This window comes from Tachyglossus aculeatus, chromosome 3 (genome assembly GCF_015852505.1).
Source record: "Tachyglossus aculeatus isolate mTacAcu1 chromosome 3, mTacAcu1.pri, whole genome shotgun sequence".
Lineage (NCBI taxonomy): Eukaryota > Metazoa > Chordata > Mammalia > Monotremata > Tachyglossidae > Tachyglossus > Tachyglossus aculeatus.
The window spans coordinates 39,414,392-39,433,172 of NC_052068.1; the positions used below are offsets into that span (position 1 = coordinate 39,414,392).

General features: G+C 44.4%; 1 protein-coding gene across 1 annotated transcript in view; it reads left to right on the forward strand.

Moving 5' to 3' along the window:
• The window catches only part of SGMS1 (sphingomyelin synthase 1), a 326,914-nt gene that overhangs the window by 16,123 nt on the left and 292,010 nt on the right, over window positions 1–18,781 (forward strand). Inside the window, exon 2 of the mRNA XM_038743561.1 lies at window positions 5,469–5,583. The gene's annotated coding sequence lies outside the window, so the exon portion shown is untranslated. The remainder of the gene's footprint in view (window positions 1–5,468; window positions 5,584–18,781) is intronic.

Below are 18,781 nucleotides of genomic sequence, written 5' to 3' on the forward strand. Positions count from 1 at the left end.
TTGATGCCTGCTTTGATGCCTGTCTCCCCTGTTCTAGACTGTAGGCCCAGTGTGAGCAGGGATTCTCTCTGTTGCTGAACTGTACTTTCCAAGAGCTTAGAGTAAGTGCTCAATAAATACGATTGAATGAATGAATGAATGCTAGGCTCTTTCTCCCCCACCCCCTACCCCCCCGCCCTTCAAAATTATGGTAGCAAAGTAGAAGGAAAGTGTGATTTTATTGGGAAAGATTTCTTTCCAATTAAGGGGAATTCCTGGATGGAGGAGAAGGGCCCAGGAATCCTTTGGCAGTGTTGGGGACAGGCACACTCGGGTTGGGGATAATTAGCTCTCTATTGGACTGCACATTCCAGCTGGCTTGGAAGGCAGTTCTATGTATGGTGAAGGAAATCCTCTCTATAGTATTACAAATGAGAAAAGCTTTACCTTTAATTACTACTAAATGTCCATCCATCTATGATGGATTAGGTAATTTGAGTAACACAACTGGATTCTGTTTTGAGGGAGATTGGAAAGGCTGCCAAAAAAGCCAATCCTAGATTCTTCGTGCCAACTTCAATTTATATGTATCATGGTAAATATTGCTTGGGTCATCCAGGCAGCGGGGAGCATATATTGAAGAAGCAACTCCTTTGTTATGACAAAAAGCGAGGTACTCTGTCAGTGGGATATATTGATTATGGAAATGGAGCCCTTTTGAGTGGATAAGTCACTGTGTGTAGAACACTGTAATAATAATGATGGTATTTGTTAAGTGCTTACTAAGTGCTGAGCGCTGTTCTAAGCACTAGGATAGATGCAGGGTTATCCTACATGGGGCTCATAGTCTTAATCCCCATTTTACAGATGAGTTAACTGAGGCAGAGAAGTTGTGACTTGCCCAAAGTCACTCAGCCGGTAACTGGCAGAGTCGGGATTAGAACCCACGACCACTGACTCCCTAGCTCGTGCTCTTTCCACTAAGCCATGCTGCTGAATGCTTGGAAGAGAGCACGGGCCTGGACCTGGGTTCTAATCCCGGTTCTGCCAATTGCTTGCTGCGTGACCTTGGGCAAGTTACTTCTCTGTGCCTCAGTTTCCTCAAATGTAAAATGAGGATACCTTTTCTCCCTACTGTTTTAGACTGTGAGCCTCATGCTGGTCACCCAGCGCTTAGAACAGTGCTCGGCTCATAGTAAGCACTTCACAAATGCCTACGTTATTATTTATTCATTCATTCAATTCATTCATTCATTCAGTCGTATTGAGCGCTTACTGTGTGCAGAGCACTGTACTAAGCCCTTGGGAAGTACAAGTTGGCAACGTATAGAGACGATCCCTACCCAACAGTGGGCTCACAGTCTAGAGGGGGGAAATCATCATTCAATCATTTATCGAGCACTTACTGTGTGCAGAGCACTGTACTAAGTGCGTGGAAAGTACAGTTCAGCAAGAAATAGAGACAATCCCTTGCCCACAATGGGCTCAGGTGTCCAACCTAATTAAGTCGTACCCATCCCATTGCTTGGAACAGTGTTGGACACGTAGTAAGCACTTAACAAATACCATAGAGAAAACAAACAAATAAGTATAGTAGAATTAGGAGACATAGTCTCCGCTCTTTAGCAGACAAATAAGACATGATAAATTACAGATAGAAGGAAGTAGTGATAGAGCATTTGAAATATGTACAGAAGAGCTGGTGGAGAGGAGAAGGGGTGAGTACTTAAGTGGCAGTAGTGAGGGATATAGAGTGGGAAATTAGAAGTTAGTCAGGGAAGGTCTTCAGAAGGAGATGTGTTTTCAGAAGGGCTTTGAAGATTCAGGGCACTGTGAAGGAGGAGGGAAGATGGGAGCAAAAGGAATTAACCCTGTGAGTGAATTGGGTTTTGGGGGGCAGAAAGGGGGAGGAGGCGGGGATGGCATAGCATAGTGGGAGAAGAAAGCTTAAAGCTAATGGTTGGGAGTTTCTGCTTGCACGTAGAAGTGGTGGTTGAAGCTGTGGGAGTGGATGAGAACCCCAAGGGAATGAGTGTAGATTTGAGAAAAGGGCCCAGAACTGAGTGCCTCGGTGGGAGTGGGAGGTGGAGGAAGATCTCTTCCATCTGGTGGATACTAAGAAGAATCCACCAGAGGGACGGGAGAACCAGGAGAGAAATGTGAAAAGAAAACCGAGGTTAGAAAGTGTTTTCAGTAGAAGGGAGCGGTCCTTGGCGTCGAAGGCAGTGGAGAGGTTGGAGGAAATTGGGACAGAGCCTACTTAAGTTAGATTGGAGAAGCAGCGTGGCTCAATGGAAAGAGCACGGGCTTGGGAGCCAGAGGTCATGGCTTCAAATCCCAGATCTGCCAATTGTCAGTTGCGTGACTGTGGGCAAGTCACGTCACTTCTCTGGGCCTCAGTTACCTCATCTGTAAAATGGGGTTGAAGACTGTGAGCCCCATGTGGGACAATCTGATCGCCTTGTATCCTCCCCAGTGCTTAGAACAGTGCTTTGCACATAGTAAGCACTTAAATGCCATCATTATTATTAGAAAGGGAATTTTTTTTAATGGAATATAAGTGCTTACTGTGTACTTAAACTTACTAATACTTCAGACTAATCACGTTGGACACAGTTCCTGTCCCCATAGGGCCCACAGTCTTAATCCCCAGTTTACAGATGAGGTAACTGAGGCACAGAAAAGTTAAGAAACTTGTTCAAGGTCAAATAAGTGATGGAGCAGGGATTAGAACCCAAGTCCTCTGACTCCTAAGTTTGTGCTTTTTCCACTAGACCATACTGTTGTTACCATGTGGGACAGGGAAGTTGTGAGACTGTGTGACACCTGATTATCTTGTATGTATTCCAGAGCCTAGTGAAGTGTTTGGCACATAGTTAACAGATAACAAATACCGCAGTCCTTATTGTTATTAGATTGTCCAGGGCTGGGGGGTTAGCAGTGTGAAATCAAAGGAGAGACAGGAAATTGAATTTGGCAGAGATAGTAGAGTTGAGGGTGGGGATTTCTGCATCAGGGTGGAGGAATCAGGTCTCCATTGGGGAGGAGGAGCAGCAATGGGGTTAGGAACAGGTTGAAGATGAGGGCTCCTAGGTGCTCCAGTGTCCCCACTGAACATTGGGAAGTCTGATACTGAGGAGCAAGATGAATTTCTGCTGACCTCCGCTTCATCCTTCATCCCCTCCCCTCTTCGCCCCAAGTCACTTGGGTTCTGACCAACCCTTGAGATTCTGGTCTGGTCGTTGCATTTCATCTTGGTCCTTGAATGTCCCTAGAAACCCAGGTTCCAACCTGGCCACACCAGGGGGTTGAATCCACTCTAAAATAAGTCGTGGAATCAATCACTCTCTGTGCAATCACTGGTCTCCCTGCCTTCAGCCTCTCCCCTTTCCAGGCTTGCTGTTGCTCAGATCATCATGAAATGTCACGCAGCACACACATCTATCTCTTCATTCCTCAGAAACTTCTAATTGCTTCCCACTTTTTTTTTGGGGGGGGGGGTGTTTAAGCGCTTATTATGTGCCAGTATATACTTACTATGCTGGGGTAGATACAAGCTAATCAGGTTGGACACAGTCCAGGTCTCACCTGTGGTTTACAGTCTTAATCTCCATTTTACGGATGAAGAAACTGAGGCACAGAGAAGTTAAGTAAAGCAGGTGAGTGGGGGAGTGGAATTAGAACCCAGGTCCTACTGATTCCCGGATCTGTGTTCTATCCACTAGGTCAACACTGCTTTATTTCAAGCAAAGACGTCTCACAATTGGCTTTAAGGCTCTCCACCAACTCACCCTATCTTTCATTCATTTCATTCAATCGTATTTATTGAGCGCTTACTGTGTGCAGAGCACTGTAGTAAGCGCTTGGGAAGTACAAGTCGGCAACACATAGAGACGGTCCCTACCCAACAGCGGGCTCACAGTCTAGAAGTCAAGTCTTGCATACCAGCTCTTTTCACTTCAGTGCTCATCATCATCATCAATCGTATTTATTGAGCGCTTACTGTGTGCACAGCACTGTACTAAGCGCTTGGGAAGTACAAGTTGGCAACATATAGAGACAGTCCCTACCCAACAGTGGGCTCACCGTCTAAAAGACTGCTCGGCATCTGTATCTCTCTCCTGATTCTGTTCAAGTGTTTAGTACAGTGCTCTGCACACAGTAAGCGCTCAGTAAATGTGATTGAATGAAATACGATTGAATGAATTATCCTGGTTCCATCCCCTTATTAATGCTATTCTCCCCAGCTCGGTTTCCCCTCATGCTCTCCCTTCTCTTGCCTCCAATAACTGCCATCCTACAGTTCTCACCTCTGTTCAAAGCCTTCTCAAAACACCACTTACCTCCCATAAGCCTTTCCCGTTTAATTCCCAACACTCCAAATGTGTCAATTCAGTTGTACATTCAGTTATTTATTCTAATTCCAATAGCTGTAAATTTGCACAGTCTCTCCTCCATTAGCGTGTAACTGCCTGTGGGCAGATCCGGTGCTTCGTATAAGTGCATTGCACCCATTGAGTCCCCAGTAAATGTTGTTCCAATGATTATTCCTCTTTTGGTCAGGGGAGTAGGCTTCAGGGAGATTCATTCATTCATCCAATTGTATTTATTGAGCGCTTACTGTGTGCAAAGCACTGTACTAAGCAATTGGGAAGGACAAGTCGGCAACATATAGAGACGGTCCCTGCCCAATAACGGGCGAGTGGAGCAGGGTAGAAAAATCCAGCCAGTTGTTGGGTAGGGATTGTCTCTATCAGTTGCTGAATTGTACTTTCCAAGCACTTAGTAGTGCTCTGCACACAATAAGTGCTCAATAAATACGATTGAATGAATGGATTTATGGTAAATGGCCATCCGCTCACATCATTCTCCTTGTCTTTCCATGTGATATATAATGATTCAGCTCCAGGAACCTTTTCTTCTATCATCTAATCCCTTTTATCCACAATAGAAATCATTCATTCAATCGTATTTATTGAGCATGTACTACACGCTTGGGAAAGTACAGTACAACAATAAACAGTGACATTCCCTGCCCACAATGAGCTTACGGTTTAGACGGGGGAGACAGACATCATCAATACAAATAAATAAAACTACAGGTGCGTACATAGTTTCATGGAGCTGGGAGGGGAGAAGAGCAAAGGGAGCAAGTTAGGGAGTTGCAGAAGGGAGTGGGAGATGAGGAAAAGCGGAGTTCAGTCTGGGAAAGCCTCCTGGAGGAGATATGCCTTCAGTAAGGCTTTGAAGGAGGGGGGGAGTAATTGTCAGATATGAGGAGGCCTAAGGCAGGATGTGAGCTATGGGTCAGTGAGAGAGGCGAGATCAAGGCACAGTGAGAAGCTTAGCACTAGAGGAGCGAAGTGTGCGGGCTGGATTGTTTCTGGTTGCGTGGGTTGTCTTTTATGTAAAGAATATTTTCTCGACTGAAATAGCATTTTCCTGTTTTTAATGACTGGTAATTCGGTTGTTATGCTTTGTGCTTACAGGTTGAGGGCAGCAGCAGCTTTCGGCGAGTGGGCTAAATTACACAGGAGTAATTCTTTGGCCGTCCATATCCATTAGTTTATCAACAGGAAAAAGGAGAGAGCCACACACCTGCAAGTGAGTAAAAGTTTCTGGCAGGGGCATTAGAAAAGTCATGATGTATTTTGGATGACTTGGAAAAGCAGTGTCTATTGCTAATAATGAATCAGTGTTCAGTAACATGTAATGCTCTATCTACCTGAGGCCCCATCATCTATCCTTTGAACCAGTTGCTCCCAATCGATCAATGGTATTTGAGTGCTTACCGTGTGTAGGGAACTGTACTAAGTGCTTTGGAGAGTACAGTACAACAGAGTTGGTGGACGGGTTCTCTGACTCCCAGGAGCTTACAGTTAAGAAGAGGAGACAGGCATAAAAATAAATTAGGGACGTGCATTTAAGAGCTGTAGGGCTGAGTGAATATCAGTTCCTTAAAAGGTACAGATTCAGGGACATAGGCAATACAGAAGGGAATAGGGGAAATGAGGGCTTAGTTGGGAAGGCCTCTTGGAAGAGGTGTGATTTTTATTTTATTTTGTTAGTATGTTTGGTTTTGTCCTCTGTCTCCCCCTTTTAGACTGTGAGCCCACTGTTGGGTAGGGACTGTCTCTATATCCTGCCAACTTGTACTTCCCAAGCGCTTAGTACAGTGCTCTGCACACAGTAAGCGCTCAGTAAATATGATTGATTTAATAAGAGTTTGAAGGTGGGAGAATGGTGGTCTGTTTTTCATGGCGGGTGGGGGGGGAAACCAGGACAGAGGAAGGATTTGGGCAAGGGCTTGACGGGCAGATAGACGAGATCACAGTTCAGTGAGGAGGTTGGAGTTGGAGGACCTAAGTGTGCAAACCAAACGAGCCTACAGGAGAAAGTTTGGGAACGTGCGTGGTATACAAATCCAAAAGGCGAGTGCTTCCTCTTTGCTAGAAATACATATATACCTGTATATATGTATATATGTTTGTACATATTTATTACTCTATTTATTTTACTTGTACATATCTATTCTATTTATTTTATTTTGTTAGTATGTTTGGTTTTGTTCTCTGTCTCCCCCTTTTAGACTGTGAGCCCACTGTTGGGTAGGGACTGTCTCTATATGTTGCCAACTTGTACTTCCCAAGCACTTAGTACAGTGTTCTGCACACAGTAAGCGCTCAATAAGTATGATTTATTGATTGATTTAATAAGAGTTTGATGGTGGGAGAATGGTGGTCTGTTTTTCATGGCGGGTGGGGGGGAAACCAGGACAGAGGAAGGATTTGGGCAAGGGCTTGACGGTCTGATAGACGAGATCACAGTTCAGTGAGGAGGTTGGAGTTGGAGGACCTAAGTGTGCAAACCAAACGAGCCTACAGGAGAAAGTTTGGAAACATGCGTGGTATACAAATCCAAAAGGCGAGTGCTTCCTCTTTGCTAGGAATACATACATACCTGTATATATGTATATATGTTTGTACATATTTATTACTCTATTTATTTTACTTGTACATATCTATTCTATTTATTTTATTTTGTTAGTATGTTTGGTTTTGTTCTCTGTCTCCCCCTTTTAGACTGTGAGCCCACTGTTGGGTAGGGACTGTCTCTATATGTTGCCAACTTGTACTTCTCAAGCACTTAGTACAGTGTTCTGCACACAGTAAGCGCTCAATAAGTATGATTTATTGATTGATTTAATAAGAGTTTGAAGGTGGGAGAATGGTGGTCTGTTTTTCATGGCGGGGGCGGGGGGGGGGGAGAGCCAGGACAGAGGAAGGATTTGGGCAAGGGCTTGACGGTCTGATAGACGAGATCACAGTTCAGTGAGGAGGTTGGAGTTGGAGGACCTAAGTGTGCAAACCAAACGAGCCTACAGGAGAAAGTTTGGAAACATGCGTGGTATACAAATCCAAAAGGCGAGTGCTTCCTCTTTGCTAGGAATACATACATACCTGTATATATGTATATATGTTTGTACATATTTATTACTCTATTTATTTTACTTGTACATATCTATTCCATGTATTTTATTTTGTTAGAATGTTTGGTTTTGTTCTCTGTCTCCCCCTTTTAGACTGTGAGCCCACTGTTGGGTAGGGACTGTCTCTATATCTTGCCAACTTGTACTTCCCAAGCGCTTGGTGCAGTGCTCTGCACACAGTAAGCGCTCAATAAATATGATTGATGATGATGCTAGGCCGTGACTGTTTCAAGTGAGGTATATGCTCCCGCTCCCAGTAAGGTGTAGCGGAGAAAGCACGGAGACCAAAGCTCACTCCGAGTTCGGCACCTTTTAATCCTACTGCTTCCTGGGAAGTCTCAGCCCGCGACCGCCGGTCCAGGCACAAAGCGGTCCAGGTACAAAGCGGTCCAGGTATTGAGCCTGGGATGCTTACGAGGGCGGAGTTCTAACATATTTTTTCTTCGCATAAGCCCTCCCTTGGGGCCTTCCCAGACTAAGCCCCACCTTTTCCCCAACTCGCTCCCTTTCCTCTACCCCCTCACCTCACAGCACTTGTGTATGTATGTACTTATTGAGAAGCAGCGTGGCTCAATGGAAAGAGCACAGGCTTGGGAGTCAGAGGTCCTGAGTTCTAATCCCTGCTCTGCCACTCGTCAGCTGTGTGACTTTGGGCAAGTCACTTCACCTCTCTGTGCTTCAGTTACCTCATCTGGAAAATCGTCATCATCAATCGTATTTATTGAGCGCTTACTATGTGCAGAGCACTGTACTAAGCGCTTGGGAAGTACAAATTGGCAACATATAGTGACAGTCCCTACCCAACAGTGGGCTCACAGTCTAAAAGGGGGAGACAGAGAACAAAACCAAACATACTAACAGAATAAAATAAATAGAATAGATATGTACAAGTAAAATAAATAAATAGAGTAATAAATATGTACAAACATATATACATATATACAGGTGCTGTGGGGAAGGGAAGGAGTTAAGATGTGGGAAAATGGGGATTAAGACTGTGAGCCCCATGTGGGACAATCCGATTACCTTATATCCCCCCCAGTTTTTAGAACAGTGCGTGGCACATAGTAAGTGCTTAACAAATGCTATTATTATTATTATCTATAATTCTATTTATATTAATTCCTATTTACTTGTTTTAATGTGTATATATCTATAATGATATTTATTTATATTGATGCTACTGATGCCTGTTTACTTGTTTTGGTGCCTGCCTCCCCCTTTCTAGTCTTTATGCCCGTTGTGGGAAGGGATTGTCTCTCTTTACTGCTGAATTGTACTCTCCAAGCGTTTAATACAGTGTTCTGCCCACAGTAAGAGCTCAGTAAATCCCATTGAATGAACGAGTGAATGACACAGTCAGCTCCTCTCTGTCCTCCCAAAAGATGCTCCCATGAGATCAAACCCTCATTAATCAATCAATCGTATTTATTGAGCGCTTACTGTGAGCAGAGCACTCATTAGTCCCATCAGTCGAGTTCTGTGGCTTCTTGTCGGGAGTCGAACAACAAGCTGGCATCCCCAATCTCCAGCGGTACACATTCGTCACTCTTAGTCCCTCCTCCAATGGTCCGTTGATCTCCACCTCATGGCCTGACCCTCTATCTTGGAGGGTCAAGACAGACCCTGAAGGAAGTTGAAGAAAAGGAAAAGAGGGCTCAGGAAAGGCCTGGAGGAGATATACCTTCAATAAGGCTTTGAAGTGGGGGAGAATGACTTACCCATGCTCACATAGTAGGCAAGAGGTAGAACTGAGATTAGAACCCAGGTTCTCTAACCCTCAGGTTAGAGAGTGCCTTCCACTCTGGGACTGATATGGAGTGGAAGGCATTGTGACAGGCACAGAGACACATGCTGAACACTGCAGAGGCACCGTAAAGCGGCAGCCCAGATCCTCAGCGGGCACTGCAGACAAGAGGAGATGGAGGAAGGGGTGAGCAGGTCGGAGCCCCCTCTGTGCCCCGTGGGGGCAACAACGTGGCTTGAATCTCCCTCCCTACGCTGCGGAGCTCAACCCGGACCATGGTTTGGAGCCAGGGAGGGGAAGGGACAGCGGGAAAAAAACCACCGAGGCAGCAGAGGCTCTTTTTGTAGGGCTCAGTGTTAGAAGCAGCCTGGGGCTTAGCTCTCTGCCACCGAGCCGGAGCTTGAGGAGGGCAAGGGGAACAGTATAGACAGAATAAAATGAGAAATATATGTCAAGCTGTGTATGTGCCTACCGAAGGGCGTTATTTTGTATCAATTCGAGAGTTCAGCGTGTTTGAATATCACTTTTAACTTCCACCTGATTAATTTGTGTACTAATTTGGCTGGGAGATGTAAAAATCTAACAGCTAAGTAAACTTTGTTTGCTGGGTTTTGTTGCCGGTCTCTATGGAGACAGAGCTACAAGGAAAACGAGTGCAATTTTGAGGTCAGTATATTGAAGTCAAGATGAGTGGGATTCACACTGCCCTCTTAGCTCTGAAACTTGATTCCATGCTGCTTTGATATTAAAATGCCAAAGTGTGACCATGGGTTTGAGATCCTTTTGCTAGGTAGGCATTGCTGAAGTTTTAGAACCGAAAACCTCAATCACACCTCTTGTCTTAAAAAAAAAAAAAAACGACCCTACACACCTAAACTCTGTTTAGCATTACTCATTCGAGAAGCAGCGTAACCTAATGCACACAGACCTGGGGGTTAGAGAACCTGGGTTCTCATCTCAGTTCTGCCTCTTGCCTACTATGTGAGCATGGGTAAGTCATTCTCCCCCACTTCAAAGCCTAATTGAAGGTATATCTCCTCCAGGCCTTTCCTGAGCCCTCTTTTCCTTTTCTTCAACTTCCTTCATTATCGCCCTGACTTGCTCCCTTTATTCATCCTTACTTCCAGCCCCACAGCAATTATTATGTACATATCTGTAATTTACTTATATTAATGTCCGTCTCCCCCTCTAGACTGTAAGCTCGTTTGGGCAGTGAATGTGTCTGTTATACTGTTGTGTTGTACTCTTCCAAGCTTTTGTACAGTGCTCTGCACACAGTAAGCACTCAATAAATATGATGGACTGTCTGACTTGCCCCCTCCTACCTCACCTTGCTACCATCCTTCTACAACCCAGCCCACACACTTCCCTCCTCTAATCCTAACCTTCTCATTGCACCTCGATTATTATTATTACTATTATTAATGGCATTTATTAAGTGCTTACTATGTGCAAAGCACTGTTAATAATAATAATAATAATAATGGCATTTATTAAGCGCTTACTATGTGCAGAGCACTGTTCTAAGCGCTGGGGAGGTTACAAAGCAATCAGGTTGTCCCACAGGGGGCTCACAATCTTAATCCCCATTTTACAGATGAGGTAACTGAGGTCCAGAGAAGTTAAGTGACTTGCCCAAAGTCACACAGCTGATAATTGGCAGAGCCGGGATTTGAACCCATGACCTCTGACTCCAAAGCCCGGGCTCTTTCCACTGAGCCACACTGCTTCTCTGTGCCTAAGTTCTAAATTCTACTGTTCTAAGTGCTGGGGAGGATACAAGTTGATCAGGTTGTCCCCCTTGTGGGACATTTTACAGATGAGGTAACTGAGGCACAGAGAAGTTAAGTGACTTATCCAGGGTCACACAGCTGACAAGCGGCGGAGCAGGGATTTGAACCCATGACTTCTGACTCCCAAGCCCTTGCTCTTCCCACTGTGCCACGCTGCTTCTCTAAAATAATGATGGCATTTGTTAAGTGCTTACTATGTGCAAAGCACTGTTCTAAGCGCTGGGGAGGTTACAAGGTGATCCGGTGTGAGCCACGGGGGTCTCACAGTCTTAATCCCCATTGTACACATGAGGGAACGGAGGCCCAGAGAAGTGAAGTGACTTGCCCAAAGTCACACAGCTGACAATGGGAGGAGGCAGGATTCGAACCCATGACCCCTGACTCCAAAGCCCGGGCTCTTTCCACTGAGCCACACTGCTTCTCCGCTTCTCTTGTCTATCTCGCCGCCGACCTCTGGTCGACACTTTCTAGACTGTGAGCCCGCTGTCGGGTAGGGACCGTCTCTCTCTGTTGCCAACTTGGACTTCCCAAGCGCTTAGTACAGTGCTCTGCACACAGTAAGTGCTCAATAAATCAATCAATCAATCGTATTTATTGAGCGCTTACTATGTGCAGAGCACTGTGCTAAGCGCTTGGGAAGTACAAATTGGCATCACATAGAGACAGTCCCTACCCAACAGTGGGCTCACAGTCTAAAAGGGGGAGACAGAGAACAGAACCAAACATACCAACAAAATAAAATAAGTAGGATAGAAATGTACAAGTAAAATAAATAAATAAATAAATAGAGTAATAAATATGTACAACCATATATACATATATACAGGTGCTGTGGGGAAGGGAAGGAGGTAAGATGGGGGGATGGAGAGGGGGACGAGGGGGAGAGGAAAGAAGGAAATAAAGAAGGAAAGAAGGAAAGAGGAAATGAATACGATTGAATGAATGAATGACATCCTGCTTCTGGCCTGGAATGCCCTCCCTCCTCAAATCCGACAGACAATTACTCTCCCTTCCTTCAAAGCCTTCTTGAAGGCACATCTTCTTCAAGATGCCATCCCTGACTAAGCCCTCCTTTCCTCTTCTCCCCTCTCCCTTCTCTGTCACCCTGACATTCTCCCTACATTCATCCCCTCTCCCAGCTCCACGGCATTTATGTACATATCTGTAATTATATTAATGACTTATTATGGGCAGGGAATGGGTCTGTTGTATTGTTAGATTGTACTCTCCCAAGTGCTTAGTACAGTATTCTGAACACAGTAAGCCCCCAATAAATATGATTGACTCATTGACTGACTGACTGATGGAAAACCCCAGTCTGAGAGAGGGGAGAACAGCATCTTAAACCTGTAGTCAGAGAGCTAAAGCAGAAGGTATTGCATTAAGTGAAAATTTGACTGTATTTGGGTGTATTCGCACAGGATTTAGCTTTGCAATGCAGGCTTGGATGGCTATACCAGCTTCTTTCTGTTTTTTTTAAAAAACCAACCAACAAAAAAAGCTTCTTCTCCCAACTTGGCACTTGTTTGGGTGCTGTGGTTTCAGTCATTTTCTCCTTGTGTATTATCTCTAAGAAGCAAAAACCTGTTGAACCCCGGTAACGTTTACTCATTGCCTTTGGTAGGTAGCACACATCAAATGGAACTGTAATTGCTTCCTCTCAAGAGATTGCTCTGAGTGACCAGCTCTGCTGCATCTCTCCTAGAGCTGAGGTGTTTTTTTTATTTTTTAGAGGATTTGTGGGTTGGTGTGCCTACCGCCTACCTTTCGAACTCCAAGGGAGTATCTCAGTGCTGCTTCTTGATGGCTTAATGAATGTGATTAGGCCCTTTCGTAGGTGTTTTTTTTCCACGCTTTTTGAATAAAAAATCAAGCTGTGTACGTGTTCTCGTTGACAGAACCATTGGCACAACCAAACTACCATTTGAAAAATTTGATGCTCTCCGGTGGTTAGAATTTTTTGTTTTGGGGGAAAAAAGAAGATTGGGAGTAATCGCTGCATTTCCAAATGCCCCTGGTGTGCAATTCTATATGTAAGCTTCACCCCTTTTAGGAAAGTATTTTTTTTGTTGTTGTTGTGGTTTGGTCTCTTTTTGTCCAGAAATGTAAGGCCTGCAAGCTTGAATGGCTGTCTCAGATCTTTTCAAGTAGATCCATTCTTCCTGCCAATATACCCTAATCTAGAAAGTTATTTTTCTGTATTTAGGAGTAATAGTACTTATTAAGCACTTGGTTCAGAGCCTTGTACTGAGCATTGGGAGAGAATACATAAATGGGAATTAGATCCAGTCCTTGTCCCTTAGGGAGCTCACAATCTAGCAATGTAAAGGGGGAAGAGGGGCCTGGAGTTATAAGGAATGGTGAAACAATAAACTTCTGAAACAAAAGACAAGGACAGATACACAAAATAAAATGAAAATCAGCAGGGTGCTGTGGCTAGAGGAGTAGAGTTTCAGGTGTTTACTATGTATCAAGCATTGTACTAAGCATTAGGGGAGATACAAGGTAATTATTCAGAGCTCCTGTCCTGGGACTATCATCATAGGGCTCACAGCCTAGTAGGAGGGACAACAGGTATTTAATCCCAGGTATTTATTTTACTTGTACATATTTACTATTCTATTTATTTTGTTAATGATGTGCATATAGCTTTAATTCTATTTGTTCTGACGATTTTGACACCTGTCCACATGTTTTGTTTTGTTATCTGTCTCCCCCTTCTAGCCTGTGAGCCCGTTATTGGGTAGGGACCGTCTTTATATGTTTCCGACTTGTACTTCCCAAGCACTTAGTACAGTGCTCTGCACACAGTAAGCGCTCAATAAATACGATTGAACAAATGAATGAATGAATCCCTTTAGACAGGTGAGGAAACTGAGGCACAGAGAAGTGATAATAATGATGGTATTTGTTAAGCACTTACTATGTACCCCACACTGTTCTAAGCGCTGGGGTAGATGCAAGGTAATCAGGTTGTCCCATGTGGGGCTTACAGTCTTAATCCCCGTTTTACAGATGAGGTAACTGAGGCCCAGAGAAGTTAAGTTGACATGCCTAGAGTCACTCAGCTGACAAGTGGCGGGGGTTAGGATTAGAATTTACGACCTCTGATTCCCAAGCCCATGCTCTTTTCCACTAAGCCAAGCTGATATGCCCAAGGCATAGGGCAGACAAGCGGTAGAGCAAGGATTACAACTTCCAGATCCTTGCTCTTTCCTCTAGGAAGATATATTGTGTAGATATAATGTTATTGAGACGAAAATGTCATGGATTCCACCCGCCAGGGCCATAATACTTGTCATGTGTTTATTTGACTGAGACATAACTTAAAGATGATTGTCCTAGGATTAAAAAGGGGACAGTAGCAGTTACCGACTGGGGACCGAGGTTCAGTAAGAGTAATGTGCCAGATTGATCAGTAGAGATTATTTCAGCAGTTGGTCTGTGGAAATGCCCTGTAGCCAGCTGTGGGGAATTCTAAAACCAATCAGTCATTCACTGAGCGCTTATTGTGTGCAGAGCACTTTATTAAACGCTTGGGAGAGTTCAATCTACCAGTGTTGGTGGACATGGTCTCTGCCCACAACAAGCTTAAAGAGGACCTTACAGCCCATGTTGATACAGAATGCATATATGTATATATGTTTGTACATATTTATTGCTCTATTATTTATTTATTTTACTTGTACATATCTACTCTATTTTATTTTGTTAGTATGTTTGGTTTTGTTCTCTGTCTCCCCCTTTTAGACTGTGAGCCCAGTGTTGGGCAGGGACTGTCTCTGTATGTTGCCAATTTGTACTTCCCAAGCGCTTAGTACAGTGCTCTGCACACAGTAAGCACTCAATAAATACGATTGATGATGATGATGCAGAATGTGATGTTCTGAACTTGGCCATGACACAGAGAAGAATCAAAGTGAAAGCAGCCTACACTGACGTATTTTTCTAAGGTAGTCAATCAGTGGTACAGTGCTCCGCACACAGTGAGCGCTCAATAAATACGATTGAATGAATGGAGCGCCTACTATGTCCAGAGCACCGTACTAAGGGCCTGGGAGTGTACATTACCACAGAATTAGCCGACATGTTCCCTGCCCATAACAAGCTTACGGTCTAGAGAGGGAGACAGGCATTAATATAATAATAATAATAATGATGGTATTTGTTAAGCGCTTACTATGTGCAAAGCACTGTTCTAAGCGCTGGGGAGGTTACAAGGTGATCAGATTGTCCCATGGCGGGCTCACAGTTTTAATCCCCATTTTACGGATGAGGTAACTGAGGCACAGAGAAGTTAAGTGACTTGCCCAAAGTCACACAGCTGACAGTTGGCGGAGCTGGGATTTGAACCCATGACCTCTGACTCCAAAGCCCGTGCTCTTTCCATTGAGCCACGCTGCTGCTCCGTGAATATATATGAATAAATAATAAATAAATAATTAATAATTAATACGAATAAATAAGAAATATATAATATATAGCTTAAATATATGCACAAAGTGCTGTGGATTTATAACCTGGGATTAGAGTAGTAGAAGCTTTAACTTAGCACCCACTTCATGTGGTGCACTGTATTAGATGCTTGGGAAGAACAGAATAATGAAATAGATGCTCTCTGCCCACAGGGAGGTTACACTGTAGTGGGAGATAGAAACACAAAAATATTTACAACTAGAGTCCTCAGAGTAGGTAAGTAACTTCTCCGTCCCTCATTCTCTTTATCTGTTAAATGGGATTAAACACCTGTTTTCCCTCCTCCATAGGCTGTTAACCCTTTGTGGAACAGAGACTGTGTCTAATATGATTAGCACCTGTATATATGTATATATATTAGTACATATTTATTACTCTATTTATTTATTTTACTTGTACATATCTATCCTATTTATTTTATTTTGTTAGTATGTTTGGTTTTGTTCTCTGTCTCCCCCTTTTAGACTGTGAGCCCACTGTTGGGTAGGGACTGTGTCTATATGTTGCCAATTTGTACTTCCCAAGCGCTTAGTACAGTGCTCTGCACATAGTAAGCGCTCAATAAATGCGATTGATTGATTGATCTTGTTTCTACTCTAATATTTAGTGCTTGGCACGCAGTAAGCACTTAAAAAATACCACAATTTGTGGGAAGCAGCGTGGCCTAGTGAAAGAGCAGGGGCCTGGGAATCGGAGGACATGGGTTTTAATCCCGGCTCTGCTACTTGTCCGCCGTGTGTCCTTGAGCAAACCACTTCACTTCTCTGTGCCTCTGTCACCTCATCTGTGAAATGGGGATTAAGACTGTGAGCCCCATGTGGGACAGGGACTGCATCCAACCTGATGCTTAGAACAGTTTTTGGCACATAGTAAGCGCTTCACAAATACCACAATTATTGCATCAGCTTCCTTGCTGACCTCCCTGCCTCCTATTTTTCTCCACTGCAGTCCATGCTTTTAGACTGTGAGCCCACTGTTGGGTAGGGACTGTCTCTATATGTTGCCAATTTGTACTTCCCAAGCGCTTAGTACAGTGCTCTGCACACAGTTAGCGCTCAATAAATACGATTGATGATGATGACGCTTGACTCTGCTGCCTGGATCATTTTTCTACAGACTCTTCAGCCCAAATTTCCCCACTCCTCAAGTGTCTCCAGTGGTTGCCCACCCACGTCCTCATCCAACAGAAACTCATTACCATTGGCTTTTAAAACACTTGATCACCTTTCCTCCTCCAATCTTACCTCGCTGATTTCCCACTAATAATAAATAATAATGTATCTGTTAAGCACTTACTACATGCGAAGCACTGTTCTATGCGCTGGGGGGTAACAAGGTGGTCAGGTTGTCCCACGTGGGGCTCACGGTCTAAATCCCCATTTTACAGATGAGGGAACTGAGGCCCAGAGAAGTTACGTGACTTGCCCAAAGTCACACAGCTGACGTGAGCCTGTTGTTGGGTGGGGACCGTCTCTATATGTTGCCAACTTGTACTTCCCAAGCGCTTAGTACAGTGCTCTGCACACAGTAGGCGCTCAATAAATACGATTGAATGAATGAATGAATTACCCCACCCTCAGCCCCACAGCACTTATGTACATATCTGTAATTTATTTATTTATATTAAGGTCTCTCTCCCCCTCTAGGGAACATGTCTGTCCATTCTGTTGTATTCTTCCAAGAACTTAGTATAGTGTTCTGGATCCAGTAAGCGATCAATAAGTATCATTGATTGATTTATTGATTGGAGATAAACACTTGTTTCCCTCCTCCCCTCCCCCAACTCTACTGTGAACATGTTACCCTGCTTAAGGGGGAATGTGGGATGAGTAGAATGGTGGTACTCTATCCAAGCGCTTAGTACAGTGCTCTGCACACAGTAAGCGCTCAATAAATACAATTGAATGAATGAATGCAGGATTTGGGTTTAATGTGGCCCAAGTGTTTCTGTTTAGGCTACCCATTTACTGTTGTCTCTCTTGTCCAGGTTGATGTTGGTGGAGAATTCCTTGCATTTTCTTGCTCATTGTGATGTAGAGTTGGGTGTGTGATTAAAAGGAAGGATCTACAAATTGAGGGAAAAAAAAAGTGCTCTATTTTTGAAGCAAGATTTTTGAAGGAAAAAAAAACAACTTTATCACTGGTCCGGTAGGTCTGAGTGCCTCAGGGGTATTCTCCTAAGTGCTCAGTACAGTGCTCTGCACGCAGTAAGAGCTCAATAATTATGATCGACTGACTGGCTGGCTTAGCGAAGGGCATGTCATCCATTGGTATCAACTCAGTGGAGAATGGGATGATCGTTGTCCCCGTGAGTTGTCAGCTGTAGTGGTGAAGCCACCGTTTTCTTCTGTGTGGCTTTTTTGGTCTGGCTGCCTAGCCTCGTCCGTTCTTGATGGAAAACTCAGGCCTATTAGGCCCTGCTTGAAAACCCTCAGGTTTTGTATTCAAGCTTAGAAGGGCCCCTTTTCCCTCCTCTTGGGCCTGTGGGCAGGTGGAAAAGGGAGACTGGGGGGCCGGGGGGTGGGGAGGGAAGGGGCATTACATGTTCACGTGCAGATTCTTGGCAGTTCAGGAATTAGTGTGGACCTCGAGAGTATTGAGTATATAGAAGAAGCAGCGTGGCTCAGTGGAAAGAGCCTGGACTTTGGAGTCAGCGGTCGTGGGTTCAAATCCCGGCTCCGCCAGCCGTGTGACCTTGGGCAAGTCACTTCACTTCTCTGGGCCTTGGTTCCCTCATCTGGAAAATGGGGATTAAGACTGTGAGCCCCCCGTGGGACAACCTGATCACCTTGTAACCTCCCCAGCGCTTAGAACAGTGCTTTGCATGGAGTGAACACTTAATAAATGCCATCATCATCAATCTAGAATAGGGTCTTTGGACCAGTTAGTTCTTCAAAAATACCTGTCACTTGCAAGCTGGTTCTTCCCCCCAGCCAAAATCCTACCCTTCTTTCATCCCTCCTGCAAAGTCTAAGGCCCCAGCTCTATGTAATAAATTTTGGGGAGAATCAGAGGTTGCTAGTGTTATCCCACAGTTTTAGACCTCCACCTAAGGGAGATTCCTGCTGTGGTCAACAGACAACTGTTTCACCCTAGGCCCAGGTGTTTGATTTGCTCTGCTTTGGTTCAGTTTTACTCTCTTTAACCTGACCCGCCCTTCCCTATTCCGGGAGGAAGAGGAGGAGACTTTGAGGGGATTCCCACCTCCTCTCAAATGGTAGGGAAGCCTAGGAGCAGCGTGGCTTGGTGACTAGAGCGGGAGCTAGGGAGAGTCAGAGTGACCTGGGTTCCAGTCCT